Genomic DNA, 8,606 nt, shown 5'->3' on the forward strand with positions numbered 1-8,606 from the left:
AAGATTTTAAAATGAGAGTTGTCTACTGACAAGAAATTTAAAATATAAACAGTGTTGCAATATGCTCTCATTTCTTGAACTAATAACTATCTTTCCAAAGTAGATCCAATTATTTTGAAACTTCATATTAATTTTAGGCTCTGATGCAATCATTAGCTTATCTGCAAATGAAATTGTAAGAATCTATCTTTATTCTGATGAATGACTAGCAGGTACTTTTATGTTCAATGTGGATTTTTAAAAACCTGATATTTCTTAAAAAAAAAAAAAGGTGGGTAGTAAAATGAACATTTCTCTTGTCTAATGCCTGATTTAGACTTCTAATTGTGGAAGTGGATGTTTGTACTTTTTAAAAAATGGCCTGACATCCATCCTTTTGGTAATAGAATCCCAAATTTGACAGGGGGGATTCCTTGTCTTCTCTTTGTATAGAGTGTACTGCAATTATTACTTGGGAGGCTGTAGCCCTTCTAACCATGAGACTAAGCTAGGTTTATGAGACTTCTCTCCCTTGAATTTGAATTTTGAGTCAAGTGAAATAATGACAGAAAACATCTGGAGTTCATTCTTTTGAGAAGAGATTATGGGGGACTGCCTGCTCCCTAGGTAATGAACAAATCTGGTTTCTGCCAATGTTTAAGCCTCATTTATCTAGCTTTTTTGTGGGGGGCAAGGGGGAGGGAGTCTTCTGCTATACATTGAATTGTTTACAGATTTTTCTTAATTTATCCATAGTTGGTTTTGTTGCTTGCATCCAAACAATGGTAATAGACACTGCTGGACTATGTAGTTACGCTCAGCCTCTCTATCAAACTCTGGAGAAGAACCTCTGTGCTGAATTTATAAACATAACCTGAGGAAGAAAGCAGTATCTTATTCTCTCCTACTATAACCTTTTCCCACTGCTATGAAATTCTCTAGATGCTTAACAGGGGAAGAATGTATCACTCCAAGTTCCTTATGCCAATTTGTAAATGGCGCTTGGTCTCTTGTCTTAATCTTCATACAATTTAGTTTGGAGTTTCACTATCAGTTCTCAGCCACTTTTTTCCTTTTTTTCTGTTTTAATCATGATATAGAAAGAATAATATCTTTCAGCTTCATAGAAGTATGTTGAAAAGCATTTAATGAGCTACCATTTCCTCAGGTTCAAATGAATCAGTAATGAAGCAGTTTAGTCCACCGAATCTAATTACATTTAATTCATCAGTGCTCTTATTTTCAATTTTTTTATTCATGTAGATTGTATAATTATAAGAACTGCCTTTCTATGCGGTGTTTTGGATACATCTTTATTATAGTCCACAAATAATTGAAAAATAGAAAACAAAAGGTAAAATAAGTCATTGGGTAGCCATTATGATATAAAAAAGGTTTATTTTGGGATTTTCTGAACTAAGACCCATCCATCAACAAGTAAGTTTTTTTGTTTGTTTTTGAGACAGAGTCTTGCTCTATCACCAGGCTGGAGTGCAGTGGGGCAATCTAGGCTCACTGCAACCTCCGCCTCCCAGGTTCAAGCCATTCCCCTGTCTCAGCCTCCTGAGTAGCTGGGACTACAGGTGTGCATCACCACACCTGGCTAATTTTTTTGTATTTTAGTAGAGATGGGGTTTCACCATGTTGGCTAGGATGGTCTCGGTCTCCTGAACTCGTGATCCACCCACTTCGGCCTGGGATTACAGGCGTGAGCCACTCTGCCTGGTCAACAAGTAAGTTTTATATGAGGAATGTGGAAATTCAGCTCTGCAGGGAAGGTGGGGAGAAGGTATTTAAGAGAAATGTAAAACTGGTATTTATCCCCATGGAATCTTGTAATCCCCATGGAATTAAAGAGAGTAAAATTTAAGTGTTCCTAGGCGTTGACCATATTCCCCCCAACCCCCTGCTGAAATAAAAGAAGACTTAGTCAAATTTAGCCAAACACTTTGGCTTGGCTTTTTTAAAAGTTGTTGACTTAGTGTCTATATTTATTGCTATTATTTGTTTTTTGTTTAGTTTTATTTAATCTTTGACACATATTGGCTTGAAAGTCTCTTCATTTCACCCTCTCCCCATACTGCAGACAGTAGATATGCCCTCCATGGAGCTAGATGTCATAGTGCTAAAAGATGTATATGACTTCACCAAATCTTAAAAGGATCCACTGACTTTGAGATGCTTGTTGGTATCATGGGATTACGTGATAACATTTCAAAGTGTAACTCAAAGGAATAAACTTTTACAAGTTTATTTAGACCATATCTTTCCATATCATATGTAAGATCATTCATAATAATCTTTTCACAGTTTAACCCCCTCTGATCATCCTAACAGTAACCATTTCATTATAAGGGGTGAGATCCTTGATTAGACAATAAGAGAAGTAGAAGAGCAAGTCAACAATTTAAACTCTGTCTTCACTTCAGAGTTGTCTTCAAGGTTTTAACAAGGCATCTTATCCTTTTTACATATGCCCTTCAAATACGAAAGAGCACCAATTAACCAGGACTTGATAATCCTGTATTGATTAAGGTGTCCCTGTTAAAATGCTGCTCCGAGGCATATTGTCCTTCCTAACTGTCAGAAGCATTTGATAAGGTAGACACAAAAATCATCAGTCAGAATGAGTTCTCTTACTAGTAATAGAAAGCACAGCTCAAACCAGCTTATATATAATAAGCAATTTGCACAGAAATTTCATCAGTGGTATAGGTTTGATGCAGAAGTTTATGATATCATTGGGACTTTGGATAATCCTATTTCCTGGGGGAGAAAAAGAACTTCCCTATCCCAAACCATTAAACAAAATCTCTGAGATTCACTGTTATTAGATCCAATTATTTCATGTGCTTGCCCCTGAACTAATAACTGGAGCAAGGGGAATTAGATCACCTTTCTGAAGCTTGAGTGGTTCTATGAGCCTGGCTATTTCATAACTGTGGAGAATAGGATGCATACTGGGGAAGAATCCCAATATTTGTGGTGTTTAGAGTATATCAAGACTACATCACGTCATCTCAACTCTAACTATATAGTAATAGGCCAATCATAAAACCTACTTAAAAATCCTAGGATAAAATAGAACTGCAAGTTTTCACTGGATACCTTTAAACACAGGTGGTGGAGGCTTATAAGATTTTAGCAAGGTAAATTGATCAACATAGAAAATATTATCCATGTGAACAAATGGATAAGGATTATTGGTGGTGGCAGAGATAATTAATAATCCCCAGTATTTTCTCTTCTTTTTTTTTTTTTTTTTTTTTTTTTGAGACGGAGTCTCGCTCTGCCACCCAGGCTGGAGTGCAGTGACCGGATCTCGGCTCACTGCAAGCTCCGCCTCCCGGGTTCACGCCATTCTCCTGCCTCAGCCTCCCGAGTAGCTGGGACTACAGGCGCCCGCCTCGTCGCCTGGCTAGTTTTTTGTATTTTTAAGTAGAGACAGGGTTTCACCGTATTAGCCAGGATGGTCTCGATCTCCTGACCTCGTGATCCGCCCGTCTCGGCCTCCCAAAGTGCTGGGATTACAGGCTTGAGCCACTGCGCCCGGCCCTCTCTTCGTTTTTAAAATAGAATACTGCAAGTTATAGTTGGTTATGGACACCGGGATGGAGGTTATACTTCCCAGGCTTCTTTGGCAATGAGGCATGACCTGTAACAGGTAGAATAAATGTTTTGGTGAGGGGTGGGAGTGAAGTGGGAGGTGAATAGAAATGATGTATACAATTTCTCTTTACTTTTCATTTTTCATAAGAAAGCTTGTTTTCTACTCTTTAATCTCTCCCTGGTAGCCACGAAATGGTAGTAACAAATGAACAGCCATGGTCCCAGAGTTGAAAGCCAAGTGTTGAGGATGGCAGAGCCACCCAACAGGCTGAGGCTACTCATATTTGGATAGTTATATGTAATAAAAATAAACTTCTATTTTATTGAATTAATTTTTGGCTCTTGTTATAGCACTTCACTCAAACCCTAAGTGATATACCAATTAAAAATGTAAGGCAGGACTGAAATGTTCATTGCTTTCACTTATCCTTCTGTCTGGGTATAGCTTGGCCCAGTTCTGTTTCAATAGCTTCCTTTCAAGTTTCCTTAGAGTATAGATTCTTTGGTAGCTGGGACCATTCCCTATTTCTTGGATCTGTTCACAATAAACAGAATGCAGACATGCCATTAAACCAGTGCTCTCTATGTTATGGCCACTTAAGTTCATGTTGGACATCTGATCTCTGCTACACTGATCAATATTTTCTCCTGGAAATTAGAATTTGGACAAGAGAAAGGCAAAGGCTGTGAGTAGTTCCTGTTGAATCATTTTACTGGCAGTAAACCAAATGAAGACACAAGAACTCCACACTTGAGGTCTACGGAGTTTTACTTCTTCATGCTTTTCTTGAAGTCTGGTTGTTCAAATATCTTCCTTACCTTTAGTAGTATATTCCTGTATACCCATACTGATGTACTTATTTTATTTTTTTATTTTTTTTATTTTTTATTTTTTGAGACGGAGTCTCACTCTGTCGCCCAGGCTAGACTGCAGTGGCGCGATCTCGGCTCACTGCAAGCTCTGCCTCCTGGGTTCATGCCATTCTCCTGCCTCAGCCTCCCATTGTACTTATTTTTTAATAAAGTTTTCATTTTGTAATGATTTTAGAATCATCAAAAAATTGCAAAGATAGCACAGAGTTTTCGTATACCTCACACTCAGTTTGCTTGATTATTAACATATATTAGTATCATGCATTTATAATATTAGAAATAATGAAGCAATATTGAAACACTATTATTAACTAAAGTCAGTATTTTATTCAGATTTTCTTAGGTTTTGCCTAATATTCTTTTTCTGTTCCAGAATCCTATCCAGGACACCAGGCTATATTTGCTCATCAGCTTCCTTGTTTCTGACAGTTTCTCAGATGGTCCTTGTTTTTGATTACCTTGGCAGTCTTGAAGAGTACTGGCCAAATATTTTGTAGACTATCCCACAATTATTTCCTGATGTTTTTCTCATGGTTAGACTGAGCTTTACATGTTTTTGAAAGGAAGACTAGAAAAAGAAAGTATAATTCTATCACATCATATCAAGGATATATACTATCCAGGGGGCATATTTGTATCGATATTAATCTTAATGACCTGGTTGAGATACTGTTTGTCAGATTTCTTTTTTTTTTTTTTTTTTTTTTTTTGAGACGGAGTCTCGCTCTGTCGCCCAGGCTGGAGTGCAGTGGCCGGATCTCAGCTCACTGCAAGCTCCGCCTCCTGGGTTTACGCCATTCTCCTGCCTCAGCCTCCCGAGTAGCTGGGACTACAAGCACCCGCCACCTCGCCCGGCTAGTTTTTTATATATTTTTTTTTAGTAGAGACGGGGTTTCACCGGGTTAGCCAGGATGGTCTCGATCTCCTGACCTTGTGATCCGCCCGTCTCGGCCTCCCAAAGTGCTGGGATTACAGGCTTGAGCCACCGCGCCCGGCCCAGATTTCTTAACTATAAGTTTATACTTTTACCTCCTCCTTTTTATAATGTAATCTTTGGAAGGAAATCACTATGCACAGCCTACACTTAAGACTTAGGGAGTTATGTTTCATTCATCTCCTTTAGAACTGAGTATCCACATATATTATTTGAAATTCTGCATGAGAGATTTTTCTCTTATTCTGCGTTTATGTACTTAACATTCATGTAAGTATGGGTTCATGGGCATTTATTTTATACATTGGGTTATAATCCCATGAAACTTAATTTTGTTGCCCAAATTGTTCCTGTGGCTAATGGGACCTCTTTCAGTTGGCTTTTTTGTCCATTTGACATGTCCTCATTACTATGGACTGAACTTTGTAGTCCCCACCTCTCCAGTTCGTAAGTTGAAACCCTAATCTCCAATGTGATGGTATTTGGAGATGTGGCCTTTGAGGTAATTAGGCTTAGATGAAGTCATGAGCATGAAGCCCTCATAAAGTGATAGTGCCCTATCATAGTAACGGCACCAGAGAGCTTATTCTCCATCTCTCTCTGCCCCTGTGAGGGCATAGTGAAAAGGTGGCCATCTTCAAGCCAGAGAGCCCTCATCAGAACTCACAATGCTGGCACCCTGATCTCAGACTTCCAGCCTCCAGAACTGTAAGACATAAATTTCTGTTGTTTAAACCACCCAGTCCTTGGCAGTTTGTTATGGCAGCCCAAGCTAATGACTACATCTCATTGTAGGGTTGGTTTCTTTTTGCTTTTGTTTTAAAGCACGTCCTTACTTTCTGGCACCGTAAGATATTTCAGGTTCATGTTGTACATTTCCTGCTCCAGTCCTAGAATCAACCATTTCTCTAAAGAGCCCTTGTTCTTTTTTATTATTATTAGTGAGGAATAGTATTAGAAGGCAACATTGGGTATTAGGTATGCTCATTGCTAATGGAGTGTCATTGCTTTCAGGCCCTCTAAGCTGACAGAGGAAGGAAATAGATGTATACTTAATAACCCTTGTGTATACTAACATGCATATACACCTATCTATAAATATTTTTATATGCAATCATCTGTATCTATATTAAACAAAACATAAGTTCATACTCATGTCTATACCTCAAACACATTACCACATGAATTATTCTATTCTGTTTCCCTTGTTTATCTTTAAGCTCTCAGTTGAACCGTGAAAAACATGGCTCTCTCATCTGCACTTCATTTACTTAACTCCATTATACATGTATAGCAGCATCAGAATTGTTAACCCATCTGCCTGTGGAAAATAACTTTATCAACTAGAGTGCAGTGCTTAATGTGAAGCTTATTTTGCCTTTTATAGACTTTGCTCGTTTCCAAAGTTCTTCATGTCACCACCTTTCTCTCCCAGGTGTTTTAATGAAGTTGCTCCATGTATTTGTAATGTAGTTAGATCACTTTTTCCCAATGTGCATTATTTCTGGGATTCTATAACATCTAATTTATTTTTTAATATTGCTAAAGCCAGCTTGAGTTAATTTCTGTTATTTGTAGCCAATCCAACTTAAAACAAAAACATTTTACAGTAAAATCTATAAGGGCAGAATTTGCAAAGTGGGAAGGTCCACATCCAGCCCAAAAGATACCTTTGTGTAAATTAGAAAAAGAAACCCCAACTTAAGACAGTTTATTTCCTTCTGCCAGAAAATTGCCATAATAAACTACAAATAGCAAAGACCATGACGCTGATGGTGTACCTTGCATGTTTTGCCTGACATGCCTGACATTATGACGTGACCCTGTTTCATTTATCAGACACTAAACAAAAAAGGGAGTGGACATTTTTTTAGCAACAATGTGCAATTTTTCCAGCCTAGACATGAAAGCAGTGTACATCTGAGGGCAACAGAGGAGACCTGTGACAAAAGCTACAGAAATGAAGATTCTGAGAAGTTCTACTGTCCCTGGCAGGGCCTTCAGAACAGTGAAGAGCAAAAACAATCAGACCAGGCCCTTATGATTCCAGACCATGCCAAGAACCAAGGTAGACGCTTGTATTAGAGGAGTTAGGACAAAAAGAGGAAAGGTGAAACCCAAGAATAAGTTCAAAGTAGCACTAACATGAAGGTTTAATGAAAGCTAGGCCTAGAGCACTTTAAATTTCCCACAAGAAAGCAATGTTAACTTATCAACATCTATTTCACTAATGTATCTTCTTCCATTTATACAATTTTTAAAATTACTTGCCAATATATTAAGAAACCAGTAGATTGCATTTGAAAATGCATATTTCTGTTTTCTGTCAATCGTTTGGAAGGTTTGTCCACATGGGCCTATATTGCCACTTGATAACAGGCTGGAACAGAATTGGGTCTCCCCTTTTGGAAGCCTATGGGCCCTCTGGTTGGTTAGCAACCCTATCATTCATGCTTCTTGGCTCTGAATTTCTGAGTTTGCAGTCATTGCTTCAGAGTCTGCATCTGGGAGTTACCTAACCTGAAGTATGAAAGTTTAACGGTCTCAGAACCAAGGAATCTGGTAGATCACTACATCCATACCCTGAGCTTGGTACTTTAAAGAAGAGCGTGAGAATAGTTGGATGAGGGTGAATTGGTGACTCTACATACCCTATGGTTCTGAGTATTGCATTTTCATGACCATACACTTTATCACTAATTATACCTCAGTCTATTTGAATATCTACTATTTTCTAGCTTATATAATTAAGCTAAAATATCTATACATTCTTGTTTGTTTACTTTTTATGATAAACACATATCTTACAGGGATCCCACTGAGCTTGCAAGAAGTTCCATCTTCTTTGTGTTGGTTCCAAGTCCTTTCCTTCCAGTTTTAGTCTTGTGCTTTTGAATCATTCAACTATCATAATTGCCTTGATCCCACCAAATGCAGTGGGCATTTATTTTCTCCCTTTTTAGGCCTTTACTCAAATTCATTGATACAAAATATTGATCAATACAGAGAAATACCCACAGAGTGTGCTCAAAGATCTAGAACTCTCCAAGTTGAAGATGCTCTGTCACAAGGAAAACCATTCATATTGGCATCACTTTTCCCAGTTAGCTCATAATGGCCATGACTGTCCCCACTTTCTATTCTAAGTACTCAAATCCATGGTTAATAACCTATTCTAAACTTTGGAAGGGGAACAATGCCAATTTAAACA

Source organism: Rhinopithecus roxellana, chromosome 14, assembly GCF_007565055.1.
Source record: "Rhinopithecus roxellana isolate Shanxi Qingling chromosome 14, ASM756505v1, whole genome shotgun sequence".
In the NCBI taxonomy this organism is placed as follows: Eukaryota; Metazoa; Chordata; class Mammalia; order Primates; family Cercopithecidae; genus Rhinopithecus; species Rhinopithecus roxellana.